A 17292-nucleotide genomic window follows, 5' to 3' on the forward strand; every position below is an offset into this window, starting at 1 on the left:
ATCTAAATTCACTACATATTGTCTGTGTATGGCGCAGTTCAGGTCCTAATCAGGAAATCCCTCATCTTAAGCTTGCAGAAACAGTAAACCTGGAGCTCCAATTACTGTTTGCTATAAGCTTTCACCCCCCAATACATTGCGACATCTTGAAAATTATTCACGGCCTAATTCGCTTAAACTTGCATCCCATTTCTTCTCCTTCTCCCATTTTCCTTCTCAACCACGGGGGCCGTGGGAAGCAGAGGGGTGATGGGATGAGAGAGAGTGAGAGAGAGAGAGAGAGAGAGAGAGAGCTTTCTGTTGTTACACAGAAGATGCAACTCTTCAGAGTCACCTGTTCCTGCTGACTGGACGATCTCAAACTTTTACTGTTGTTTCCATAAGCAAATTGTTGGTGCGGATGTTAAAGAAAAGAAAATCGTCCCAGTGCAAACAGCAGTGTGTGCATTTTTGAGAAGTCGCAGTAAGAGCCACAAAGAAGCAAATGGGGTAGAATTAGAAGGGAGGAAAGTTGCAATAAAAAAAATAAAATAAAAATAAAAAAAAAAGCAATAGTGTGTATTTCCCGTTGTGTCAGATCTTTTTTTATTTGTTTATTTATTCATTTGGGTTTTAAGACAATCTAAAATTTTGAAATGTGAAGAAATTATGTCATGGTTACCATACTCAAAAGGTACAGCTAAAAAAGGACTAGCTGCTTGCTAGTTTGTAAAATTGGTTAGACTCTCTCAACTTTTTGACATTTTGTCGTGCTACAACTATAAGCTTTAATGTATTTTATTGCGATATTATGTGAAGACAAATGCAAAGTAGCAATTTATTTTGCAGTGACAAAAAAAAAACTATACAAGATTTTGACCACTTTATACAAATAAAAATCTGAAAAGTGTGGAGTGTTTTTGTGTTTAGTCCCATATTTTACTCCAGTTCCAGCATAAACAGTTTGCGTGTGTCAGAACAAGAAGTGGTTGGGACCCCTCAAACACACACACACACCCCAGCTGTCCTTTATGGTATGTCCCAACCAGCTTTGTGCTACGAGACCCCAACATAGAAACCTTTGTTCCTTTTTTTATTTCTTGCTAGAAAATCTAATGTGAATTTAGATCTTTACTTTGACAGGTTTTCTACGAGAGTTGCATCCATCTTCTGACAAACTCCTACTAAAGAAAAATATTCCACTGCATAATGCTGCCATCACCACCATGTGCTGTGGAAGTTTCCCACATAGAGTGCATGTATAGGTCAAAATGTTGCTTTGGTTTCATCTTGTGACAAACTGCAAGCATGAGCTCTTGCGGTTTTCTTCCTCACACACTTTCATAAACACCAGATTGGCGTAGAAGACAACTTTGTCCAGTCAATAGGTTTATCTTACCTGAGCTATTGATCTTTGCAGCTCCTCCAGCTCCCATGGGTCAGTTGCTATTTCCGACTCGTGCTTTCCTTGCCAGGAAAGTCATTTTAGGTAACAGAGTTCCAGAGGTGTTGTAGATTGTTCAGGCTGAAGCATTGCTGAGGGATATGGAGACCAGGATACTTCAGCTTTCCAGCAGTCTGGTGTATGAAGCTGTCCCTCAGTCTGGTGGAGCCAGCCAGGCTGGAGGTTCCACTACTTCCTTGTAATTAACTTTTTATTAGCACTTTTCTTCCACAAACCAAGACGTTTTTGCAGTCTCGTGATCTTGATAGTTCTTGCAAAGGTTTTCTTCAGATTTTCCCCAACTGCTTCAATTACTTTGGTTGAATTAAGACAAAAAAAAATAAAAAATACAATGAGTATCAAACTTGACAAATGTATTAGCATGCTAGCATGCTAATACAGCACAAATGAGAAACATTGACTATTCGAAAACTGGGAATACAGTAGATGATCTGAACAGGTTCTGTCTGCGCTGAATTTCTTATATGTGATGATAGACACGTATATTCTTTACATCTGACACTATTTGTTTTACATTTATTTTTAAGCATGAAAAGTTTGACAGAATTACATGGCAGTCTTGCCACTTGGAAGCAAAGTGAATTAAAATTAGGACTTCTGCACAGTTCTGTACAAGCGATCTTATTTAACACCAATGTGGGAGCTGGTTAAGGGTCTAGGAAGTACGAGAAAAGCATGTCTGTGTTTATCCAGCAGGCGTTGCAGAAGCAGGAATAATGAAGCCGGAGAAGAGGAAGGAATCCTGCAGGAATCCATCTCAGTGTGCATTCCTCATGATGTGGAGCTGAGAGAGCAGACAGCGGCAGAAAGCAACAGGCTAGGGAAGAAAATGACACAATGCATGCACGCACACATGCTCACGCACATCTTAAGACAATAAAAGCCTCTACTGGGTAGAAAACTCACTGGCGTGCAGAAATGCAGCCGCAGACACATTCATGAGCAGCACAAATGAGATTTTCACAGATTGTTGGTAAACAGATTAAATTTGAGGATCAATGAATGTTTGCCGAGTATACACTGCACACACACACACTTTCAGATGCACGCACAAACATCTGGGTGGATGCACACTTTCACACTGCAGACCACTTCAGGTTTCATCATCTTCTTCTCTCCCTCCTTTTCTTTTTTTTTGTGCTTTCTTTCTCTTGAGAGCCAGTGAAGGCTGGGTGGGGGGGCAGGCACAGGCAGAGAGGCGGAGGGATTGGGGGGGGGTTTCTCATTGCCTCTCTTTTGTTGCTGCTGGGGAGAGAGAGAGAGAGAGAGAGCACATATTCATACAGAAACCTCTCTGCAGCCCCATTCACACCCACACACCGCTCTCCCCCTCCTCCCTCCACAAACACAAAGATACAACATCAAAGAGCCGACGCTGCTGAAGGATTACTTCAGCCACACACTGGCTCCTCAATCCGGGTCTGTTCCTCTTGCGCGGATCCCACCTCCCCCCTCTCGCCCAGCTCCACTTGGTACAGCCCGAGCATTCCTGCCAAGTAGCTTTCACACATGGAGGGGAAGCTTGTCTCAAGCAATTGCTGACAAGCTACAAACAAGACTGCCTCCTTTCCCCTCTCTCCCTCCCTCTCTCTCCTTCTCTTTTACTCCCCCCTTCTTCTTCCTTGTCTTTTCCTTCTTCGCCCCCACTCCGCTTTGCTCCCACCCAGTCTCCCCTTCTTCGCCCTCCTGTCTTCGGCCCTCATTCCTCCCTGCCCCCCTCTCTCCTCTCTCTCTGAGAATGTGGGGGCCCCACTAGCATAAATTGTCAGCTGTTCCTGGGCGTACTCTCCATGGCTCCCTAAACTCACATAAGCTTGCACACGCAGCCGCTGGTGGGGCAAGGGTAACCCAAGTAAAGCCCCGCTGGTTATGAGCATGAAAAAGTACACCCAGGCCCCCGAATAATGCTGCAGTCAAGAGGCACGGAGAGATTTGGCTCTATAATAAGCTACACAGTCCCGGGGAGTCAAAGAGGTCAACATCAACTTACTTTTTGATAAATTATACAAGAAAGAGTCTGATTAGCTGCTATGCTCAAGCTGAGTTATACATTTAAAAACCACAATCTGGGTTCTGCAATCAGGTACAGTTTATTCATAATCACCCAATCTGATTTCACAATAATCGCTCTAATGTCTTGTGAATTATGAACGGTCGTTTTGGGTTTAATTCAAAGTGTGGTCTTAAAAATAATCAAATCAGAATGAACTCTCTGGTTCCAGATGTGAGCAGTAATGACACTGGAACCATTTTGCATTGTTATTGAGCAGCTGTGGTGGTCTGAAAGGGAGAGGCTGCCATCTAGTGAAAGCTTTGGGTACTGCTGGTTCAATCAAGAATCTTTTTTTTATCCATTACTTTTCAGCTAACTGGTAAAGATGTGTCCATTGTCTTTACCTGCTTGTCCTTGTAGGGCCACAGGGGAGCTGGTGCCTCTCCCCAGAGGTCAGTGGGAAAGCGGCGGGCTGCACCCTGGACAGGTCACCACAACATAGAGACACGCAGGACAAACATAAATTCATATTTTTCAGTTGACATTTCAAAACCTAAATATGAATTAAAGCTGCAAGCAGCCTCGTGCGGCCCTCGCTGCAAGCGCTGCTCCCGCACACTGGCCACCGCGGAGTTACAGCCACCGCGGAAGCTCTCGCACCGTTTCCAGCAGGAGCTCTCACGAATCTTCCCCGCCCGATCGCCCGCCAGACGACACACATGAATGCGTTCGGCAACGCTCCCCGACGACTCACAAAAAATCTGGCGCAAATCGGTCCATGTACGGCGGAGATGTAGCTGACAGAATAACCTAGGGGGCGCAGTGGAGTCAAATTACATTTCAATGCTCTTGAGCTCTATAGAGGTGAACACAAGTCTTACATTTCGAGTTTGGTGCCAATCGGATCATCTATGTGTGATTTAAAGACAATCGTATGAATATGGCGAGGGTCTGATATTCGCCATCTGTCCATGCCCACACTGTTAAGCCAGCACTGACAGATGTCATCACCTTATCATTTTAAGTCAGTTTAAGTCAGCTGCAGATGACACACAGCTCTATATTACGATGTCAACGGGTGACTCAGAACCCATCCAATCACTGAACAGATGCTTAGAACAGATAAATGTGTGGATGTGCCAAAACTTTCTCCAGCTGAACAGAAACAAAACTGAAGTTATTATCTTTGGACCTAAAGAGGAACGATCGAGAGTCAGTGCACAGCTTCAGTTATTACAACTGAAAACCAGCGATCAGGCCAGAAACATAGGAGTAGTGATGGACACTGACCTGAACCTTCAGAGCCACATGAAGACAGTCACAAAGATGGCCTTCTATAATCTGAAGAACATTTCCAGGATTAAAGGACTAATGTCTCAGCCAGATCTAGAGAAACTCATCCATGCGTTTATCTTCAGCCGTATTGATTACTGTAAAAGCGTCTTCACAAGTCTGTCGAACAAATCAATCAAACAGCTGCAGCTGATCCAGAATGCTGCTGCTCGTGTTCTCACTAAAACCAGGAAGATAGAGCACATAACACCAGTTTTAAAGTCCCTCCATTGGCTACCTGTAGCTCAAAGAATAGACTTTAAAATACTGTTAGTTTATAATTCACTGAATGGTTTAGCACCACAATACATTAAAGATCTGCTGCTGTTGTATCAACCTTCCAGAACTCTCAGGTCTTCTGGTTCTGGTCTGCTCTGCATCCCCAGAACCAGAACCAGAACCAAACGAGGAGAAGCGGAATTTAGCATCTATGCACAACAAATCTGGAACAAACTTCCAGAAAATTGTAAAACAGCTGAAACACTTACTTCCTTTAAATCTCAAATAAAAACCCACTTGTTTAGAGTTGGATTTGAAATGTAATCAATTGCAAATCTTTTGACGGAACCTGACTTGGTGTTCTGTTTTGATTGTTGATTCTATGTTGCAAAGCCTCGTAGCGCATTGTTTCTATGTAAACAACTCCATTAGTGCATAATTTCTACCGGATTTTCACAATATATCAGCTATTAGAATGGACAGAGGAACTGACAAGTTCTTATCATCTGGGAGGAGGTTACTGGTTTCTCAGTCACAAGGTGGTTGCAAACCTGAGGCCAGCAGGTCTCAATCAGTTATGGTAGATCTGAAATTTGGTTTGATGACGTCAATATGAGAAGCTACAGACTGATAAGAGGAACCAAAGAGCTCTGTTAAGGTAAAGAAGCCATTTATTTGTTAAAATTGTATTAAATATATTTGTTGTATTTGATGTTTGTTGTAAATGACGTATAGTCACAAACGAACGAGGTAATTAGTCCAACGTTTAGAAACTACAGCGGTTGTAATGCGCCACAGCAAAGGTAAATAAAGGTAAAATAACCCAAACAGGTGATTAACTCAAAACCACTCGTACCTTCTTACTCTCTCTTTGTAGTTTAAGCACACCTGTTACCGTGGTAACCGCCTGCGCTCTGCAAGACGAGCAAAAATTACGTTAAAAACATAACATTCAGTCCGTTACTATATCAAGTTTCCAGGCTTGATATTTATTTCTAGATTATTAATCACCGCTTCCCTGAACACAGCGATGATTGATTGACCAGCTGTACTTGGTGCTAGAGTGGCTAACACGAGGAACAGTTTAGTCCAAAGCCTTTTCTACTAAAATAAAATTTTTAGCGTATGTCAGATACAGTACACATTGCATATTGATCTGTTTAACAAACGTAAGACCGTGTAGCAGACAGGCTACAAGGTGTAGAAATTGTATCAGTACTGCTATTATGCTGTACTTAGTGTAGCACTACCTAATGCAGTTAAAGGACTAGATGGCATATAATACCAGAAGATTAGGTTCATCTACTGGAGCTGTTGTCAGTAATCAATAAAAACAATACAAAAGAATAACTGCTTTCAATATTATGCATTTTAAAGAAGGAAAAATAACTGAACACCACAAGACACAAACATACATGAAAAACCAAAAAGTAAAGACAATAAATATATATACACAATACTGCAGTAAATCTTCTATATCGGCGGTTTTCAAAGTGTGAGGCGCGCCTCCCCAGGGGGGCGCCAGAGCACTTTAGGGGAGGCGCGGTGCGAGGGAAAAAGTAACCCGGAAAAGCTATCTGCTTGCTGTCTACTGATGTGAGCGAAACGTCTTTTACGCACACGATCAACTCTGTGGATTTAGGAAAAAGTTGGTACTGTGGGTGCGTGGAGCGGGGATCAGTGGAAATGTTTCCCACCTTAGAGGATGTTTTGGCCAGTGATGTCAGTAACGTTACTGACGTCGGACCACTTTTTTCAGTAACGAGTAATCTAACGCGTTGCTATTTCAAATCCAGTAGTCAGACTACAGTTACTTATAAAAATCATTTTTGCGTTACTGCGTTACTATCTTCTATTGTTATTTAATCGTATTTCCTCTACGCGTCTTGTCGAGTGACCGACGTCTCTATGCGACAGAAATGTAAACAATGGAGGGAGATGCGCATTTTGTTGGTGGAAAAACTGGAACTATTTTGAGTTTTTGTCGCCAAGTCCGATTATTATAAACGGCTTTGGGCTTCATTTTTTTTAAAGTCGCTTGAAAATTTAACGAGTTGCTGGTTGCGCCTTTTTGGGCTCGTTTTTGAACGTGAAGTTACTCATTTGTGGTTGGGAATAAGCAGAGACTCATAATAAATCCCAGAATTTGTCCGTCATTAAGGTAGTTTTAGTCAGTCTCTCCCTGTCCATCATTTCGCGGATGATCCGTCCCGCTGTGTCTTAGTTAATGTCAAGTTAATATATTACCTCTGAATGACGTCGAGCTTCGCGTTGCGCTCCAGAAAACTGCAAACATCGAGACCAATATGAACAGCGCAATAAACGTAAAAACAGCCACGAATAAACGTGTCCGTAGTTGGCAATAGTTATAATAGCAAGTTAGCACCGTTATAATTATTAATATTACGGTAAGTGTCGCAGCCATCTGAGCTGTGGAGCTGCAGGAGGAGATCTGTGCGCTGCGCTGACATCAAACTCAGGGGCGTAACGCAGAATCTGGAGGCTGGGGGGGCTTTAAAATCCTTCTTGGAGTTTTCCAGACAACAGTGGACCACACAAATTACTCACGTTTTTTATTTTTTGTACAATCTCCTCTTCAGTTCAACCTTATAAGTGGAGACACATTGTTGATGTTACCATTATAAAATAGCTTACAATTAAGTATTAGCAAAGATCAATGTGATTTTCACAGGAGGCGGAGCGTTGCTGTTAGCAGCTGCTGAAAGTAACTAAAAAGTTACTTTTAATGTAACTTAGTTACTTTCCAAGTCAAGTAGTCAGTAATATAACTAAGTTACTTTTTCAAGGAGTAATCAGTAGTCCGATTAAAGTTACTTTTTCAAATGGGAGGGGGGTCGGGGGGGCGCAGCAGGCATTGTGCTCCTTGGAGGGGGGCTCACCCTTTCATACTTTGAAAGCCCCTATTCTATATAAATGTTTACAAAGAGTCCTATCTTTCCCCAGTAGTCAGCACATCGTCTGACTGACAATGATTTAATTGTCCAATTGTTTGAGATGAAAATGTACAAGCGCAATTTGTTTCCACCAGAGAAGGGATGAATAGTGAATTGTGTGGCTTTGTAATGAGATGGTGGAGGAAATGTTGTGGACCATCAGACTCCTACCAGACCAGTATAGAGTGAGTTTAAGGTTCTCCTGGCTCCAGCCAGTTGTCAGAAGCTCGCCATCCTTTGACCCTACAAAGGGATCACCTGGCCTGTATTAAAATAAACAGGACCAGTAAATTACCAGCCTGCTAGTTAACTAGACTTTTTTCAGATATTATATACAGAAATAAATGCAATTATATCCACAATCTAATTGTTAAGACAAAATAAAGATATCAGCATTTACCTCATTATCTTAAACACATATTGAATTTAAGAAGTTAAAATTGAAGATCAAGCAATTAGCATTGGCTACCACCACCAACATGCCAACCAAACAAACAACATTTGTGTTCACTACTCACCAATTCCATATATAGTTCAGTGCATGACAACTTCACGGCTCCAAGCTCACTGGATGTTCAGATCTACATGATTTTTTATAGTGCGAGTATTAAAAATGCATAATAAACAAAGAGATAAACTAATTGTTTGGAAGAACAAACCTGTAGCTCCTTTGTCTCCAGCTCACCCCCTCACCCTGACTGGGAAAGCAGGAGCAGGCTTGATTAACCTCTCAAAATGCAGTGATTGGCTGAATGCACTGTGTGACTGTCACTCTAACCAATGGAGCAGCAAAGGCGGGATTAAGGGCAGTCTTTTACCCTGGGTTACATTAGCATATATATTCAGTCAATGAAAAGCGGCCCTTCTGGTAAGGTCTATTAATAAAGGAAATCTTGTTGTCCATCACAAAGTTTGTCCAGCTAAATTTGGGAAGAAGGGTGAGTCTTTCTCTTCGTACCGCCTACTTTAGCTTTGGTCTTATATATTCTCAGATTCACAGACATTTTCTTTTCTTCTGCGGTCCCTCACAGAGATGTAGGTATCTTAAGGTATTATTTGAATAATAAGCTAATGTTTTTATTGTGTTTCCTCTCTATAGTTGTTATTATCTATATATTTTGTGTTTTCTAGAAAATGGCACATTTTTCACCTCTAAAATTGCCAAAACTGAGCGACCCAGACCATAAGAGGCTCCAGGACGCAGCCCAGCTGGCCTGTGTAAGTGTATTAGTTGGTAACTAATTTTAAAAAGTATTGTGTTTAGAAATTTGTGTATGAGGTTCTGTAGTTTTAAGTAGTTCGACTTGCAGTAATACTTTTTGGATATAAAAACATACCTGTGAAGTTTTAGGTTAGTAACTTTCGCCTGGAGTGGGGACATGTGGAGGAGTAAGGGGTATGGCAAGCCGTTTTAACATAAATTCGGTTTCGTCTGACTATCCGTAATTACATTCTAGATATCTAAAATTGCATTTTGACTAGACAAAACTACATTTTGACTATCCGGAATGGTAATTTAAGATATCTGTATTTACATTCTGACTAGGAAGAATAATAATTCAAGATATCTTCAATTTCATTTTGACTAGTCAAAATTCCTTTCAAGATATCTCATATGACGTCATCGGATTCGTCATTAGAAGGGTCACACATCCGTAATTATAATTTAAGATATCTCGAACGTAATTATGACTAGTCAGAATTACAATTTTAGATATCTGAATTAAGAGATTGCGTGTAAGCCCCTCTTTGGCTGTACTGAGCTGTCCAAACAATTGCCTGAACAAATTCAATGGCGCTGGCAGTTTTGGACAAAATTGTAAGAAAATGCCACAATATAGAAAGAGCTCTTCAGTATGGGATATGCGGAGAGCGCGATTTTATTGTATTGATATTAATATTCCGCAGCCCGGGCCAGTTCAAGTAATAACCAGATGTAGTTTTTATACTGTGGTAAAGCTATCTGCCTTTTCGGAAATTATAGTAAAGCCAGCCAGCTCTTGATTTTGACATACTACACGGCACTACACCCATCCTTTAGCTCCTCTGAAAATAAAAGCGCACCCCGGTTCATGTCTGATTCACACTTTAAGTTGCTTTCCAGCGTCTATAAAAGTTTAAAGGTTTGTGTTCATGCATTTGTAACAGGAAATTATGTATATCAAAATAAATTTATACACAGTGTGAAATGCATAGTGTCACCTTTAGGAGATACAGGGACACCTGCAGAGGATAGACAGATATAGACAAACAGAAAAAAACAGATGTATAAAGTAAACATTATGCTAAGACCACCTAAAATATGATTCTATTTTAGGTGGTCGAGGTAGACCAGTTATTCATATTATAAAAGAGCAGATCGACTTTCTTTTGGCCCAAGGTGGGGCTTTGTGGTACATGGTGGCATCAATGGATGTTCTCGCTTAGTTACCTACTTGAACTGCAGCACAGACAATCACACCTCAACAGTGCTATTTCATTTTCTCAAGGCAACAGGCCTCTATGGTTTACCTTCTAGAGTGAGGTCAGACCATAGTGGAGAATGTGGCACTGGTGATGAACGTCGGAGTCATCTAACTGGGGAATCCATCCATAATCAGAGTTGAGCGTCTTTGGAGGGATGTGGTTTTACATGTTCTGGAACCATTTTATAGCACATTTTATAATCTTAAAGATTCAGCCCTCTTGGATCCCAGCAATGATGTGCACAAACTTTCTCTTCACATAGTTTTTCTTCCTGAGATTCAAAGCCGACTGGAACAATTCAGAAAGTCATGGAACCACCATTCCTTGCATACAGAAAACAATAAAACACCAACAGAAATCTGCACTGAACGGATGTTGGCAAACAGCACAGCAACTAACAACGTGTTTGGTGAAAAGTCCAGCGCACCAGAGACTCTGCAACAGCATGGCCTTTGGCCACTACCAACCACTGTTGCTGAAGAGGTTCCTAGTGTAGTTGTAGAACCACCTCGGACCAGGCTCAGTTGGCACCGACCTCAGTCATTTAATCTTGCAGTCAATCATATTTCAGATCTGAAGGAGAAATACCAGGTCTGTTGTGCAGAAACTGCAAATGCTTTATTGATTTAAGTACATGTCACAGAACATTTGATCAAATGCATTGTTCTAAAGATACAATTACTACAAATAAAACTCGGAATTGACATGAGTAGGTAACCTTAAAGATTTAATTATAAATGTTAAGGTGTTTAAAGATATGACAAATTAATTACACATTCTGGAGAGCAATTGAGCAGTGTTCATTACCAGAGTAGACCTTTTGATTTGCAGTGTGGCTTAAACGTACACCTTTAAATTGTGAAACCAAAAAGTGGTTAAAAAGACTCCTATTCTTTGCAAAAAAACAAGAGAAGCCAATATTGTATTTACATTCCAATATTTCGGCCATTACATTACCTTTACTATAACTTGCTTTAAAATACTTAACTTTTCAAAACATTCCAACTCTATTTTAAAAGAAATGCTTATTACAGTTATTAGCTGATTATGCAACACCAAAGGTAGGTCCCTGCAGCACCCCGTCTGTCATGTACTTTGTGAAAGACTCATAGTCTGGGTGTACAGGAAGGCAGAGTACTATCAGGCAAGTATTTGCTTCTGGGAAGACTCTGTTAACCTCATGGAGGAATTCAATTTGTGGACGATGGGGAAAGCCCAGTGGAGGTACCGTGGATGTTCCAGAAGCAAATTCCAGTATCATTCCAAGGGTAATGGGACTGCATTCTCCTTCTGAAAGACAAAATGTTGAAATTATGACCTTTGTAATAAAGTATCCAGTGTGTACTCTTAAAGACATGGAAGAAAATGTGTCAAATGTCTGTCCTTGTTCCTCCTCAATCTTGTTATATTGGTGATGACATTACATTTCTTGTAAGTAAATATAAATCAATAAACATTTTGAAGACAAACCATGACTAAGCATGATCATTGTAAATAGTATGTAAAAGTATGCATTTATGCAACAAATTACCCAATATACTGTATATTCACTGGTAAAAGACAGACAATTTGTTATGGCAGCTTAACAAAACAACATTCCAGGAAAGAGACTTTTCTAGTAATTTAACAGTTTTTGGTGTCACTAGTCATTTAAAAAGTCTGCCTTTACACTCAAACTATGATTACTTCTTCTTGGACAGTGGTGATAAGTCGGTCACTTGACGGTTCTTTATATACTGCCAGTCGTTGCTGGCATTCTTCAATTGCCTAAAACATGAGAACTAAAGCTAAACTAAAATGTGAGTAGCAACGACAACAAATGATGATAACTAAAATGTTAACTCACATTTTCTTGGTCTGCTAAAAACGACTCTTCATACTCTTCGTCTTGCTGGGACCGCAGAGATCGCCAATCTAGAAGTGTACAGCACAGAGATTGTTAAAGTCAACATCAGAAATAAGTTATAAAACAAAAATGCATATATTGTTTTTGAAATTAATGACCTGCTCTTCCTCCAAATGTTGTCTGTTGGTACTCTCTCAACCTCTGGAGAGACGTCCTGTACTTCTGGTGCAGTTGAGGGTTCTGCAAACAAACTCCTGGACATTGCTGAGGTTGACAGGTTTCCTAGACATGGCCAAGACATTTCAAATTATAGTGGAAGATATTACTTTGGATGTACCACACTACATAAAATTATTTTTGTGTAAAAAACAATCATACGTGTGACGGATCTGCTTTTGCCAACCTTTTCCTTCAGCTCCCTTACAGAATTCACTTGTAATTTTTTTTTTTACCTTTCGTCCTTTTCCAGCTCTTGCCAGTTCAAAGCCAACCAGATTTAGGCTGATGTGTGGGTAGCTTTGATACACAAGTTGTTCAGTTCAGACAAGCTCCAATTCAGGTTAATTTTGGAGCTTCTGGTTTCTGTCCCCTCATGCACAGGCCTGAATAATCAACAGTGACAAAGCAATGTTAAACACAATAACAAAGAACACAAAGCCATTTAAGTTTAAACTCATCAGCCCGCCAGATGACTGGTGAAAGAGTAAAATTATCATGAAGTGGTGAATTAAACCCATGTTAAAAGCAAAAGTACCTCCTTCTGTCACATTATGCAGGTGTATGAAATAATGTATTTTTGAAAATATATGCCCACCTAATCCATGGTCCTTCAGTCTTTGTACATCTGAGGGAGAAGGGAGGACGTCAATTTTAGGGCCAGAAAGCAAGAAAATATTTGTCTTCCATACAGAGCTTGGCAGCCTCCCAGCCGAGCTGCAATGAACACAACAGAATCACACTATTGATCCATCATAGATGCTAACTGATATTCTATAACATGGAGTGTGTAACTGGGGATGCCACCTTTCATAAGTTTCAAGAAGAAACGCCCATTGTGGCTTCTCATGTAGATTATGAAAATTGTGAAATAAAAATATGAAAGCCAATAATTTCATTTATCCTAATGAACAGACTGCGATGGACTGGCTACCTGTCCAGGTGTACCCCGCCTCTCGCCCGCTGCTGGTGCGAGATAGGAACAAATCATATACACTACAAATCGCTTTCCATATCGCTTCGGGACGTAAAATTTATTTGCCAAAATACCGGACTATTCCGTATCTTGTAGACAATTCCATATTTTATAGGGCGGATGGCAACTCCAGTGCTAACTAAATAGGCTACTTAAATTTTCCCAATAAATATTTAATTATTCCACTAGCACGGGTTAACGAAGCTTGGAAAGCTACAGTTATATGAACCGATAACTGAACATCCACTTACCTTGACTTCTCTGCACTTGACGTCGAAAAAGTCTTCTTGTTGCAAAGAATAAATTATTCTCTGCAACATGTATTTCTTAATTCATGTCAAGCACGAGTTGCAGCGCTGAATATTGTTAAAAACACGAACATTTGAGCTGGACTGATCTGACACTGTGGACCACTGAATAACATAATCAAGTAGCCGAAGGCTAGTATCCGCCAAAATGTTACGTAAATCTGTGACGTTTTGACTAGACAGAATGCTAATTCAAGATATCAGTAATGTCATTTTGACTAGTCAGAATGTCAATTTAAGATATCTTAAATGGAAAAGCTGAATAATTCAAGATATCTCAAATTCATTTAGAGATATCTTAAAAGGAATTTTGACTAGTCAAAATTACAATTCAAGATATCTTAAATTTAATTTTGTCTAGTCATTATTTGCATTTAAGATATCTATAATTTAGTTTTCACTAGTCAAAACTATATTTCTCCTATCCAAAAATACATTTAAGATATCTTGAATTATGGTGTAATTTGAGATATCTTTAATTAGAATTATGACTAGTCAAAACTAAAATTGAGATATCTTGAATTTACTTTATGACTAGTCGTAATTTAATTGTAGATATCTGAAATGTGTATTTCAGATAGTCAGTAATTCATTGTAGATATCTCGAATTGAAGTCTCCATACAACTGAATGGTAAATCTGACGTCATTTCGACTAGTCAGAATGTTATTAGAGATATCTCAAATAGGTATTTTGACTAGTCAAAATATAATTAGAGATATCTTAAATCGCTAAAACGTCTAGTCATTATACAATTTGAGATATCTGGAATGTAAGGGCGGCAAAACCGAATTTATGTTAAAACGGCTTGCCACAGTGCCATAGTTTTAATTGTCAGGCACGTGTGTTTCATGTTGAAAGTCTATGTGGATTGCATCTAGGATTGTTGCGGTGCATTTTGTTTGTAGTTGCGCGATTCGAACTGTATGGAGTGTTCAATGCTTCAAGCGCGTTCGACACTGCATATTTTAATCTAAACCTGACGACCAAAGCGTGTTTTGTGTGCATATGTTTCGAACTTTAAGCATCACATGCGTTTGATATCAACGCAGCTTTAACTGTGTTTTATGTAAGACTTATTTCATTTGAAGTGAAGTAGTTAAATTCTTTATTGATATTGCATAAAAATATAATTATAATATTTTTGTTGACATACAACATACTTTATATTATAAAAGACCAGCAGACAATTGCTGGTCTGCGATTACCTTCCTAAACATCACCAACATGGTAAATGTACCGGACTATAGAGCGCACCTGATTATAAGCCGCACCCCCCTACATTTTTAAAGAAAACACATTTTGTACATACATAAGCCCCACCGGAGTATAAGCCACATGTGCCTACATTGAAACATGAGATATTTACAAAGAAAGACGGTACACAGAAGGTGTTCTTAAAGTTTTAATAATATGCTGTAGCTTTTCTTTCTGAACAGCAGCAATATAGCAAAATAACACTAACAGGGTTGGTTTAAATGGATAATAATATGCCGTAGCTTTTCTTTCTGAACAGCAGCAATATAGCAAAACAATGCTAAAAGGGCTGGTTTACATAACATAAGGTTAAAAGTCACGGAGAGCAGTCATCCTCTTCCTCCTTTGCACTGAAACCATGTAAGTGTTCTTCCTCATACCACAATGTGGTATGTGTCTGTTTCCTTCTTTATCGGCCAGCTCGATTGCTTTTAACTTGAAAGCTGCATCATATGCATTTCTTCTTGCATTCTCCATGATGAGGGTCCGTTCAAGCTAATTTTATTCATGCACAAAGCACGATGTTACATTAGTCTTCCTCTAAAGATATATTCCAGCTGTCTCACGCTTACGTTTTCTGCTCCAGCGCCCCTACTGGCCGTTAGAAAAAATTCATAAATAAGCCGCATCGTTGTATAAGCCGCAGGGTCCGGAAATTACGGTAATCAAAACATCGATATGTAATAAATTATTTCAGTTTTGGTAGAATTGTGATAAAAAAGTTCAGCAAAAGAGAATACCTATCAACTACAGAAGCAATATTAAAATTATTAAATTGTTGTAATTACTAAATAATATTTCTAAATCAGGGGTCTCAAACTCAATTTCCCCCGGGGCCGATGGAGGTAGAGTCTGGGTGAGGCTGGGCCGCATCGGGTTTTCCACAAGAAAACCCGATGCGGCCCAGCATTAAACTGGGCCGCATTAATGCTTCGGGTTTATAATATAAACCCGAAGCATTAAACTTTCATATTAAGGTGGGGGCCACAAACTATCGTCCCGAGGGCCGCGAGTTTGAGACCCCTGTTCTAAATAATTTATATTGTTTTAACTTTCTAATTTTAGAATTTTATTTAATTAATATTTGGCTCATGTTCAAGTTGCATAGGTTGTTTTGTTGAAGAATTCTTATTAATGGATTTTTTTGAGTGATGCAAGTCGAAACATTTTTTTAGTACTGAATTCTTATTTTGCATTTTATTTAGGGTAGCTCTTCATGTAATACGCATTTCTTTCCTTGTGGGATTCATAGAATACATATTTCAATCTGGATAGACTCACACAGAAAAAGAGAAGCAGTTAGAGGATTTAATGATCCGAAATTTTTCTTTGGCGCTCGAACCCGGCGGAAGACTTGTGAGCTGAGGATCACCAGGCAGGTGATCGGTCCAGGTTTAGCTCAGGGTAGTCTTCCCCCGGTCCGAATACTGGTGGTGGAGCAGACCTTGAACGAAGGAGCAGAGAGGGAGCTATGAAGATGTCCCTGGGATGATGGTGGAGATGGGGAGGAGGTGGGTCAAGTGCGGCTGACGAGCGAGAAGATCCGGGGAGGCTTGTCCTTTGAAGGGATCCGTGAACGACGATTGGCTGAAGCGGTGCGGCGCACCTGTCCCGATTGGCTGCAGCGGGGGCGTGGTGAGTGTCTGATGTGGATTTGTGTGTTTGTCTCCCAGCTTGAATTTTCGCCTAGGCTTCATTTCAATCTGGATAGACTCACACAGAGAAAGAGAAACAGTTAGAGGATTTAATGATCCGAAATTTTTCTTTGGCGCTCGAACCCGGCGGAAGACTTGTGAGCTGAGGATCACCAGGCAGGTGATCGGTCCAGGTTAAGCTCAGGGTAGTCTTCCCCCCAAAAGAGGGTGCCGGGTTGAGGCCTAGCTGGCCTGCAGTCTGCAAGACTTGTTAGGCACAGCTACGTTGGCGGGGGCCTGCAGTCTGATAGACTTGTTAGGCGCGAACCGCGTTGGCGGGGGCCTGCAGTCTGATAGACTTGTTAGGCACGAACCGCTTGGTGACCTGTGGAGGATGGAATGGCTGCTGTCGAGCCGAGGGCTGAGGACCGCTGGTCCGGCCGGATCTCCTAGCAGAATGAGATGTTAGAAATGGCAAAACGCTCCACCACCAGATATGACGAGATGCTTACCTGCAGTTATGGAACGTTGAGCTTTGAGTAGGATTGAGAGATAGGGTCTGATGTAAGATGAGAAGGCTGAGGACGCCAAGCGTCCGAGCTGAAGGAGAGAAGCTACAGGGACGCCTTGAACGGCGGTAGATGTAGC

The 17292-nt window shown here is 40.5% G+C and overlaps 1 long non-coding RNA gene across 1 annotated transcript; it reads right to left on the bottom strand.

Moving 5' to 3' along the window:
• Positions 1–1932: 1932 nt before the first annotated feature.
• Positions 1933–8638, bottom strand: LOC122839701. Its single transcript, XR_006372093.1, has 6 exons — positions 8602–8638; positions 8461–8523; positions 8114–8205; positions 5845–5902; positions 3842–3916; positions 1933–2689 (listed from the first exon to the last, which is right to left on the bottom strand). It is a non-coding gene; the product is annotated as an uncharacterized LOC122839701 (long non-coding RNA).
• Positions 8639–17292: the final 8654 nt, after the last annotated feature.

This window comes from Gambusia affinis, linkage group LG11 (assembly GCF_019740435.1).
Source record: "Gambusia affinis linkage group LG11, SWU_Gaff_1.0, whole genome shotgun sequence".
Taxonomy (NCBI): Eukaryota; Metazoa; Chordata; class Actinopteri; order Cyprinodontiformes; family Poeciliidae; genus Gambusia; species Gambusia affinis.